Here is a 12,513-nt window from a genome sequence, read left to right on the forward strand (position 1 = left end):
TGTATGCACTTATCTAGGACAATATAAAGCGCACACTCATGTAGGACAACATCATGCACGCACTCATCTAGGACAATATAAAGCGCACACTCATCTGGGACAACATCATGCATGCACTCATCTAGGACACTATCAAGTGCACACTCATCTAGAACAACATAAAAATGTGCCTTGTATACTGTTTTTATAATCTAAAACATCGTGTTAAGTGGTTGACTCTATTGGCTGCTATTGCTGTAACTCTTTTATCACCATCCCACATCGAAATGTGTATATTTATATAAGACTGGTTTGGTATATATCTGTCTTGTATTCTAGAAAGGGGTCTCCTTGAAATGAGTTATAATGATTTTAATTATTACTTCTTTTATAAATAAAAATACATATTTTATTAATTTGTTGTGGAGTTAAGTCAAATATATTTGAGGTAGACACCCCTTTTCTTGATGTCAGCGCCATACTGGTACTGGGTGGGGTTGGAGAAGATCCAGCTATTATGTTTCACACCAATACCAAGCGGGAGATGGAAGGTTCTTATAAATGACTTTAGGGAACTAGGTAGGAAGCTCAAATCCAGGACCTCCAAGATAGTGTTTTCAAAAATACTTCCAGAGGCATGAGAAAGCAGGTGCTTAGGGAGTTAAATAACTGGCTTAGAAAATAATAGTATCATAGTTCATACATTTAAAAAAAGACACATGTCCATCAAGTTCAACCAAGGAAGGGAAGGGATTTAATGAGGAAGGGATTTAGGGGAAACACTTCTATATAACACAATCATCAATGTTATTTAGGTATATAAAGACATCTAGACCCTTCTTGAAGCTCTCTGCTGTCCCTGCTGTGACCAGCACCTGAGGCAGGCTATTCCACAGATTCTCATAGTCGGCTCTGGTGACTAAACCTTGTTTTCTCCAAACAGAGACAGTGCACCCTCGTCTTTGCTTTAATCTGAAACAACTGAACGCCATTTTTTTTTTTGGACCATTCATATATTTATATAAATGAATCATGTCCCCTCGTTTATTGACATTGCATGCTGTTATTCAATGTATTATCTACCTGTACCCCCAGGTCCTTCTCAACAAGGGACTCTCCAAGATTTACTCCCCCCAAGGACATATTTTGTCTTTGGATTATTAGCCCCCAGGTATATTAAATAGTAGCGGGCCAAGCACAGAACCCCAAGGTACACCACTCATAACTGGTGACCATTCCAAGTAGAAATCATTGACCACAACTCTCTGGATACAAACCTTCAGTCAGTTTTAAATCCAATTGCAAATGATTCCTGCAAAACCAATAGACCTTATTTAACTCATCAGGTGTCTATGTGGGACATAGTCAAATGCCTTTGCAAAGTCCAAGAACACAATATCCACAGCAGCTCCTCCATCCAGGCGTCTGCTCACCTCTTCATAGAAGCAGATCAGATTAGTCTGACAACTTCTATTCTTAGTAAACCCATGCTGGCTGTCACATATTATAATATTTGATGTCACATACTCCAGTATATAGTCTTTTACTAACCCTTCCAATATTTTCCCCACAGTGTAAGTTAAGCTTACAGGCCTGTAATTGCCTGGCGAAGTTCTAGAGCCCTTTTTATATATTGGCACCACATATGTCTTGTGCCAGTCACTTTGCACCACACAAGACATCACGGAATCCCTGAAGATTTTAGACAGCGGTACAACAATAACAGAACGGAGTTCTTTAGGAACTCTGGGGTGCAACCCATCTGGTTCAGGAGCCTTGTACACATTGATTTTATTGAGCTTAGATTGGATCATGTCTACATTCAGCAAGTCTAGCATATTACAGGATGCATGACCCACACTGGAACCACCCACGTCAGAAGTTCTTTCTTCTATCATATAAATGGAGCTTGTGTTTTGATATCTTTAGCCACCTGTCTTTCATTTTGTATTTTGGCTGATTTGATTTCCTTTTTTCAGATTTTGGTAAGTTTTTTGTAAGTATTGAAAGCCTCAGGGTGACCCTTCAGATTAAAATTTTTTGAATGCCCTCTTTTTATCATTAATTGCCCTTTTAACTATAGCTGTAAGTCACGCGGGGTGTAATCTAGCCCGTCTATACTTTACCTATTGGAATAAATTTACAAGTAAAATAACCCATTTTACATTTGAATTTCTCCCATTTTACATTAGTATTATCATGTGACAGTATTTGATCCCATTCTATATCCTGTAGTGCAGCTCTGAATTTCTGAAAAATTAGCCCTCTTAAAATTCAAAGTTTTCATTTTTTCCACCTGTTTTTGATTTTTATAGTTTAAGAGAAAAATAATTATGTTATGCTCACTGTTCCCAAGGGTTTCCTGGACACTGGCATTTTAGACAATCTCCACATTGTTAGAAATCACAAGTTCCAACAATGCATCACCCCTTGTGGGATATTCTACAAGCTGCGCCATAAAATTACCCCCCAGAAAGTTGATGAAATGTCTCCCCTTCACAGATGAAGAAGAGGTCTGACCCCAATTTATATTTGTAAAGTTAAAGTCTCCCATTATCACTACGGTCCCCTCCTGTGCAGCCCACTCCATCTGTTTATATAGGTAACCCTCTATTTCCTCAGAGATGTTGGGTGATCTATAAATTACACCAAAAATAATTCTCTCAAAGCTCTCCTGGTTTTGAATTTCAACCCACAAAGTTTCAGCCTCCTCACAATCTTCTGTCTCATTCACAATCCCTTTTATGTCTCTTCTGACATACAGACATACACCACCTCCTCTCCTATTTTCCCTGTCTTTCCGAAACAGTGTAAAAATTTGAATATTAACACCCCAATCATGCGATGCATCAAGCCATGTCTCTGCTACACCAACAACATCTAACTGTTCCTCCAATACCAGAGCCTCAAGCTTTTTGCCCGTGATACTTCTGGCGTTTGTGAACATACACTTTAATTTTCCACAGTTATTTATCTGATTTATAGTAATTTTACTGGCACATACATCTGCATTATTGTTTTCTGGATCTTGTGGATCTCCTTATCCACTGCCTTAGTCCCCCATACATTACCCACTTTACCACCCACCAATATAATCTGTCCTCTCTAACCTGTCTACTCCTTTTGTGTCTTCCTTTTTCTCCTCCCCCAATCCTAGTTTAAATACTCCGCCACCCCTGCTAGGATCTTCTCTCCCAGCACAGCAGCCCCCCTTCCATTTAGGTGCAAGTTATCTGCGTAAAACAGCTTGTACCCCAATGAAAAGTCAGCCAAGTGCTCTAGAAACCCAAATCCCTCTGCTCTACACCAGGATCTGAGCCATGCATGTAACTCCCTGAGCTCCCGCTGCTCTGTGTAGCGCATGGCACAGGTAGAATACCGGAGAATACTACCTTGGAGGTCCTTCCCTTAAGCTTTGAACTTTGAACTTAATTCTTTAAAACTATTCTTCAGGCTCCTCCACCTACCATCAATTCTGTCATTGGTACCAACATGGACCACGACAGCTGGGTCATCCCCTTACCATCCTTTCCGCAAACCATTCGGTTGAAATGGTCTTTGGCATATAATCTAACATGGTGTGGAGTTCATTTCATAGAAGCCAAAGGAATAAGAATGGAGTAAACAATATAAAGTGTATGTACACTAATGCCAGAAGCCTCACAAACAAGATGGAGGAACTGGAAGGCCAAATATGGGTATATATAAGCTAAACATATAGTGGGTATAAGCGAAACATGGCTGGACCACAGCTATAACTGGGCTTATAGTATAGATAGTTGTAGTCTTCCTAGAAATGATTGTAAAAATAAAAAGGGGGAGAGGGAAAAAGAATAATAAAATATTACTAGGAGTTTGCCATAAGGCTTCAAATATAATGGAGGCAGCAGAAGAACTGATGATGAGTCAAATAGATGCGTCAATGAGTCAAATAGATGCGGCTTCAAAGAATGGCAAAGTACTCATCATGGGGCACTTTAACTACCCTTCTATAGAATGGGGGCAAAAACTTGCAGGCCCTACAAAGGCAGGTGGTTTTTGGCAATAACAAAAGACAATTATCTGTCACAACTGGTACAAGACCCAACAAGAGGTGGGCACTTGACCTAAAGACCTGACATGGTATCATAATTTCAGGTTAAGGATCATCTAAGAAACAGTGACCACAAAATCCTTCACTTTGAATTATTCTTCAATGTGACTTTCAGAAGAGGGGCAGCAGGAACTCCAGAACTTTAGAAGTGCAAATTTTGAAAAGCTAAGGGAACACCTTAAGAGTATTAACTGGAACAATGTTCTCAAAAATAAAAGCACCAGAAATAAATGTGATGTTTTTAAAAATATTCTAAAACATTCCAATGAAAGACATATACCATATGGCAATAAGCAAAACAAAGTAAATCTGGTTCTCTCACCCAATCACCTTTAAACAGCCTCCAGCAGCATTTCCATGTGGCGGTGCACGTCCTCAACGCCAGTAACCGACTACACAGAAAAATGAAAAAGGACACCACTCTTAGTAAGCCACACTGGTTCTTTGTTAAGAAAGCTTCATCTTTTATTTCATTCCATTTAGGGTGCAACACAGGAACAGCAAAATCAGCGGTCGACGTGTTTCGACGCTAGTGCGTCTTACTCATGGGAATAAACACAACAGAAGCAGGAAAAAAATGTGGTTAACTAGTTCTGTAAGGCGAGCAAAAAATGAGATGGATAAGGCATTTAGGTTACTAAACCAAGAAGGTAGAGTTGATTATAAAGAGAAAAATAATTCCTGTAAAAATAGATAAAGGCCGCAAAAATAATACCTAAAAGAAAAATTGCCTTGAAAAGTAAAAATAATCCCAAATTATTTTACAAATATATATAAATAGTAAAAAAATTAAAAACAGAGGGTGTGGGCCCTCAGAAGAAGGAATTACTTGGGGATCATGGTGGAGATGGATAAGGAAAGGGCCAATCTATTGAATATCTCCTTCTCAACTGTCTTTACCCAGGAAAGTCTCATGGTAAATAGACAGGACTGGCACATAGCAAATGTGGTGCCAATATTTTAAAAAGGGTCAAAAGGTGATCCTGGAAACTACAGACCTGTGAGTCTAACACGGGTTTATTAAAAATGCTATCCTTAAGTATCTCACTGTACATAACCTTATAACTAGACATGGGCGAATCGATTCAAACTAAGTGGAATTCAATACGAATTTCACAGAAAATTTGATTTTTCACGTATCCAAAGTTTGGATTGATTCGTGGGAATAAAGGTTTTTTCCCCCTCTTTTTTAGCTAAATGGGCACAGGCACAACGCGTTACATTGGGCAGAGAACTGTTGGAAGGAGAAAGGAACACCCTCAATGACATCTGCAGACCTGTAAGCCAATCAGTGACCAGCAGGCTTATGTGATGTCACATAGACCTATAAAAACAGTCAGTCATTTGCAATCTCAGCATTTCACACTGCATGTGCTGTCTGTAGCTTCCAGCTGCTTCTACTGTGCTGTGCTGTAGTGATTTCTACTTCTCTCCCAGGGTGTGCATTTAGGGTGATCTGTATACCCCAAATAACAGTTCTTTTTTGTTGCTGAAGCGAATAAGAAGAAATCTGTTTCATATACACACAGTTGCTGTAGTGATTTCGGATCTCTCCCAGGGTGTGCGTTTTGGGGATCTGTATACCCCAAATAGCAGTTCTTTTTTGTTACTGAGGCGAATAGGAAGAAATCTGTTTCATATCCACACAGCTGCTGTAGTGATTTCTGGACCTCTCCCAGGGTATGTGTTTTGGGGGATCTATATACCCGAAATAGCAGTTCTTTTTAGATACTGAAGCGAATAGGAAGAAATTAGTGTCAGATCCACACAGCTGCTGTAGTGATTCCTGGACCTCTCCCAAGGTGTGCGTTTTGGGGCATCTGTATCCTCCAAATAGCAGTTCTTATTTCTTACTGAAGCGAATAGGAAGAAATCTGTGTCATATCCTCACAGCTGCTGTAGTGATTTCTGGACCTCTCCCAGTGTATGCGTTTTGGGGAATCTGTATACCCCAATTAGCAGTTCTTTTTTGTTACTGAAGAGAATAGGAAGAAATCAGTGTCATATCCACACAGCTTCTGTAGGGATTTCTGGACCTCTCCCGAGGTATGCTTTTTGGGGGATATGTATACCCCAATTAGCAGTTCTTTTTTGTTACTAAAGCAAATAGGAAGAAATCAGTGTCATATCCACACAGCTTCTGAAGTGATTTCTGGACCTCTCCCAGGGTGTGCGTTTTAAGCCAGCTGTATAACGTAAATATCAATAGTTTTCTGTTGCTAAAGTTGAGAACAAGAAATACATATCAAATCCACGTAGTTTATAATAGAGTAATTTTTTCTCCAATTACAGGGTGTCCATTTTGGGGTATCTGTATAACGCAAATTTAAAGTTGAATGACAAGAAATATGTGTCAAATCCACATAGTATATAGAGTGAAATTTGCTCCAATTACAGGGTGTCCATTTTAGGGTATCTGTATAGGGCAAATTTCAATAGTTTTTTGTTGCTAAAGTTGAGAGCAAGAAATATGTGTCAAATCCAAGTAGTTGATTAACCACTATGTCAAACAGAAAGGTGGCAGGTGGAGCAGGCAGAGGTCGCAGCACAGTAAGGGGACGTCACAGCAGGGGTGACTCTGTGAGGCCAGAACTGCCTTTGTCATCTAGGGGCAGTTGATCAACAACCCAATGCTTGTTGAATGGTTGAATAGTTCATTCAATTCCTCAAATATAACATCTGACAACCCCAGCCAAGAATACGTGGGTTTGTCAGATACAAAAATTAGTTGGTATGGCCCAGGAGCAGGTCAGTGGCCCTCACCTGTTCTTAACCAGCCTCTGTCCTGTTCATTTCCCTCAGCCAGAGATCTACTAAGTGGTCTGGGCTCAACGCTACTATACAGCGAGGACGAAGACTTTGAGGACAGTCAGCAGCTGCTTGGCAGTGAAGAGGTGGGGCAGACATCCGCTGCTTTGTGCAATAGGCATGCTGTGCATACTGACACCATTGAGCAGAAAGCAGTGACACGGAGCAAGGGATTCATCATCGTCGGGTGATGAGAGTGTCAGCTTACGCGTCAGGCAGTGGAGTAGGCAGCAAGTTGCTACTGTTGCCGTGAGTCAGCACAGTGCCAGCAGTTCGAGGATGGGAGCCAAACGGCCACAGGTTAAAAAATCCCGATTTGCAGGTCCAAGTAATCAATGGCACAGGGGCTCAGTGAGGCAGAGTGTTGATGGTAAAATCACCATCTCGGCGGCGTGGCAGTTTTTTGATACGACACCAGAGCAGCAGCACCTAGTGGCACACATGCCGTTTCAGCCAGTCAAGGCTCCAGCACCTCAGCTGAAGGAAGCTGCTTCTGCTCTTCGCTATGCATGGCGCCAGCAGTCGTTGAGCGAGGTGATTACGAAGAGACAACTGTATGCGTCCAGCCATCCTAAGGTGCAGAAGCTGACCATGCTCCTGTCCCAGATGTTGGTACTGCAGGACTTGGCACCCAAGTCGTGGACTCGGCACTAGAGATGAGCGAGCACTAAAATGCTCGGGTACTCGTTATTCGAGACGAACATTTCCCGATGCTCGAGTGCTCGTCTCGAATAACGAACCCCATTGAAGTCAATGGGAGACTCGAGCATTTTTCAAGGGGACCAAGGCTCTGCACAGGGAAGCTTGGCCAAACACCTGGGAACCTCAGAAAAGGATGGAAACACCACGGAAATGGACAGGAAACAGCAGGGGCAGCATGCATGGATGCCTCTGAGGCTGCTTAATCGCACCATTATGCCAAAATTATGGGCAACAGCATGGCCATGACAGAGTGACAGAATGAAGCTAGATAGCATCTAAAACATGCAATAATTGACCCTGACACTATAGGGGACGGCATGCAGAGGCAGCGGCAGCAGGCTAGAGAGTGGCATGGCGACATACCCTAAATGGACTCAGGCTTCAAACCAATGGGTGGCAGAGAGGAACCAAAGGAGGTGAGCAAGAAACGCTCAAATAATATCGGTACATGATAAAAGTTTGCCAGTATATTTTGTGGATTACACAGCAGGGTGGCGACAAAGTTAACATGGAAGCCATGAAAACAACCCAAAATTCTGCCTGACACAGCTCGTTTGATAAGGGGACCATGTATGGAGGCAGTGAACTAGTAGTAGATTAAAGGTTCTGCAGTTAAAACTATGTTAGTTGGATCTTGGCATGGAGTTGGCGCTCCGCTGCCAGGCGAGCTTTCGCCAATCCAAGCCCCTGTCTCTAGGCTACTCCCCAAACAGCACTTCTAAGAACCTTTTGTATAAGATCAAGTGTAGTAGCGTTCTTATAAGTTTAGGATATGGCGGGTGAGGGGAATGTAAACAGATGCGCAAGAAGCGCTGAAATAATATTGGTAAATGATAAAAGTTTATTAGTATATTTTGTGGATAACACAGCTGGGTGGCGACAAAGTTAACAACTTTGATGTGGAATCCATGAAAACAACCCAAATTTCTGCCTGACACACCTCGTTTGATAAAGGGACGATGTATGGAGGCAGCTATATGGACGACTTTTGGAGGTAGCAATGGAGACAACGTGTGGAGGCTGCTATGGAGACAATTTAATTTGGATAGTGCCTGTATGTGGCAGTCCCAAAAATTTTTCAAACCAGAGGAGCAGGTAGGTGGCCCTCCAGAAAAATAGAATAGATTGAGTGCCTGTATGTGGCAGTCCCAAAAAGTTTTCAAACCAGAGGAGCAGGTAGGTGGCCCTCCAGAAAAATTGAATAGATTGAGTGCCTGTATGTGGCAGTCCCAAAAAGTTTTCAAACCAGAGGAGCAGGTAGGTGGCCCTCCAGAAAAATTGAATAGATTGAGTGCCTGTATGTGGCAGTACCAAAAAGTTTTCAAACCAGAGGAGCAGGTAGGTGGCCCTCCAGAAAAATAGAATAGATTGAGTGCCTGTATGTGGCAGTCCCAAAAAGTTTTCAAACCAGAGGAGCAGGTAGGTGGCCCTCCAGAAAAATTGAATAGATTGAGTGCCTGTATGTGGCAGTCCCAAAAAGTTTTCAAACCAGAGGAGCAGGTAGGTGGCCCTCCAGAAAAATAGAATAGATTGAGTGCCTGTATGTGGCAGTCCCAAAAAGTTTTCAAACCAGAGGAGCAGGTAGGTGGCCCTCCAGAAAAATGGAATCGATTGAGTGCCTGTATGTGGCAGTCCCAAAAAGTTTTCAAACCAGAGGAGCAGGTAGGTGGCCCTCCAGAAAAATAGAATAGATTGAGTGCCTGTATGTGGCACTCCCAAAAATTGTTTAAAACAGAGGAACGGGTCGGTGGCCCTCCAGAAAAATTGAATAGATTGAGTGCCTGTATGTGGCACTCCCAAAAATTGTTTAAAACAGAGGACCGGGTCGGTGGCCCTCCAGAAAAATTAAATGCATAAAGTACTATAGCAAGAGCCAGTGGGCCCTGTCAAAAAATAGCCAGTTTCCTCTGCTTTACTGTACAAAGAGGAGGAGAAGGAGGAAAATGAGGAGGAGGAGGAGTGGATCAATTATTCAGGTTGAGCTTCCTTCACCTGGTGGAGATTGGAAATTATGAGAAATCCAGGCTTTATTCATCTTAATAAGCGTCAGCCTGTCAGCGCTGTCAGTCGACAGGCGTGTACGCTTATCGGTGATGATGCCACCAGCTGCACTGAAAACCCGCTCGGACAAGACGCTAGCGGCAGGGCAGGCAAGAACCTCCAAGGCGTACAGCGCCAGTTCGTGCCACATGTCCAGCTTTGAAACCCAGTAGTTGTAGGGAGCTGTGTGATCATTTAGGACGATGGTATGGTCAGCTACGTACTCCCTCACCATCTTTCTGTAAAGATCAGCCCTACTCTGCCGAGACTGGGGACAGGTGACAGTGTCTTGCTGGGGTGACATAAAGCTGGCAAAAGCCTTGTAAAGCGTACCCTTGCCAGTGCTGGACAAGCTGCCTGCTCGCCTACTCTCCCTCGCTACTTGTCCCGCAGAACTACGCACTCTGCCGCTAGCGCTGTCAGAAGGGAAATACTGTTTCAGCTTGTGCACCAGGGCCTGCTGGTATTCATGCATTCTCACACTCCTTTCCTCTGCAGGGATGAGAGTGGAAAGATTTTGCTTGTACCGTGGGTCCAGGAGAGTGAACACCCAGTAATCGGTGCTGGAATAAATTCTTTGAACGCGAGGGTCACGGGATAGGCAGCCTAGCATGAAATCTGCCATATGCGCCAGAGTACCAACGCGTAAGAATTCACTCCCCTCACTGGCCTGACTGTCCATTTCCTCCTCCTCCAACTCCTCCAACTCCTCTTCTTCTGCCCATACACGCTGAACAGTAAAGGACTCAACAATGGTCCCCTCTTGTGTCTCGCCAACATTCTCCTCCTCTTCCTCCTCATCCTCCTCCACCTCCACCTCCTCCGATATGCGCTGAGAAACAGACCTAAGGGTGCTTTGGCTATCAACAAGGGAATCTTCTTCCCCCGTCTCTTGTGACGAGCGCAAAGCTTCCGACTTCATGCTGATCAGAGAGTTTTTCAACAGGCCAAGCAGCGGGATGGTGAGGCTGATGATGGCGGCATCGCCACTGACCATCTGTGTTGACTCCTCAAAGTTACTCAGCACCTGACAGATATCAGACATCCACGTCCACTCCTCATTGTAGACTTGAGGAAGCTGACTGACCTGACTACCAGTTCTGGTGGAAGTTGACATCTGGCAGTCTACAATGGCTCGGCGCTGCTGGTAAACTCTGGATAACATGGTCAGTGTTGAATTCCACCTCGTGGGCACGTCGCACAACAGTCGGTGAGCGGGCAGTTGGAGGCGGCGCTGCGCTGCCCTGAGAGTGGCAGCATCTGTGCTGGACTTCCTGAAATGCGCACAGATGCGGCGCACCTTCGTGAGCAAATCTGACAGATTGGGGTATGTCTTGAGGAAAAGCTGAACTATCAGATTTAACACATGGGCCAGGCATGGCACATGTGTCAGTCTGCCGAGTTGCAGAGCCGCCACCAGGTTACGGCCGTTGTCACACACAACCATGCCTGGCTTCAGGTTCAGCGGTGCCAGCCACAGATCAGTCTGCGCCGTGATGCCCTGTAATAGCTCTTGGGCGGTGTGCCTTTTATCGCCTAGGCTCAGCAGTTTGAGCACCGCCTGCTGTCGCTTAGCAACGGCACTGCTGCTGTGCCTAGAGCTACCGACTGATGGCGCCGTGCCCACGGATGGTAGTTCGGAGGAGGAGGTGGAGGAGGGGTGGGAGGAGGAGGAGGCATAGTAGGCCTGAAACACCTGGACCGAGGTAGGCCCCGCAATCCTCGGCGTCGGCAGTATATGACCAGCCCCAGGGTCAGACTCGGTCCCAGCCTCCACCAAGTTAACCCAATGTGCCGTCAGCGATATATAGTGGCCCTGCCCGGCAGCACTCGTCCACGTGTCCGTGGTCAGGTGGACCTTGTCAGAAACGGCGTTGGTCAGGGCACGGGTGATGTTGTCTGACACGTGCTGGTGCAGGGCTGGGACGGCACATCGGGAAAAGTAGTGGCGGCTGGGGACCGAATACCGAGGGGCGGCCGCCGCCATGAGGTTGCGAAAGGCCTCGGTGTCTACTAGCCTGTAGGGCAGCATCTCCAGGCTAAGCAATCTGGAGATGTGCACATTAAGGGCTTGGGCGTGCGGGTGGGTTGCACTATATTTGCGTTTCCGCTCCAGCGTCTGGGGTATGGAGAGCTGAACGCTGGTGGATGCTGTGGAGGATCGTGGAGGCGACGATGGGGTTTTTGTGGCAGGGTCCTGGGCAGGGGGCTGACTATCAGCTGACACAGGGGAAGGAGCAGTGGTGTGCACGGCCGGAGGTGAACGGGCTTGTTGCCACTGAGTGGGGTGTTTAGCATTCATATGCCTGCGCATACTGGTGGTATTTAAGCTAGTAGTGGTGGAACCCCTGCTGAGCCTGGTTTGGCAAATGTTGCACACCACAGTCCGTCGGTCATCCGGTGTTTCCTTAAAGAACCTCCAGACTTCTGAAGATCTAGCCCTCGCCGCAAGAGCCCTCGCCACGGGAGCTTCACTAGTTGACACATTTGGCGCTGATGCACCAGCTCTGGCCCTGCCTCTCCGTCTGGCCCCACCACTGCCTCTTCCAACCTGTTCTGGTCGAGGACTCTCCTCCGTCTCAGAAGCACTGTGTTCACCCGGCCTCTCAACCCAGCTTGGGTCTGTCACCTCATCATCCTCCGATCCCTCAGTCTGCTCCCCCCTCGGACTTCCTGCCCTGACAACAACTTCCCCACTGTCTGACAACCGTGTCTCTTCATCGTCGGACACCTCTTTACACACTTCCACTACGTCAAGAAGGTCATCATCACCCACAGACTGTGACTGGTGGAAAACCTGGGCATCGGAAAATTGCTCATCAGCAACCGGACAAGTGGTTTGTGACTGTGGGAAGGGTCCAGAAAACAGTTCCTCAGAGTATGCCGGTTCA

This window comes from Engystomops pustulosus, chromosome 6, assembly GCF_040894005.1.
Source record: "Engystomops pustulosus chromosome 6, aEngPut4.maternal, whole genome shotgun sequence".
Lineage (NCBI taxonomy): Eukaryota > Metazoa > Chordata > Amphibia > Anura > Leptodactylidae > Engystomops > Engystomops pustulosus.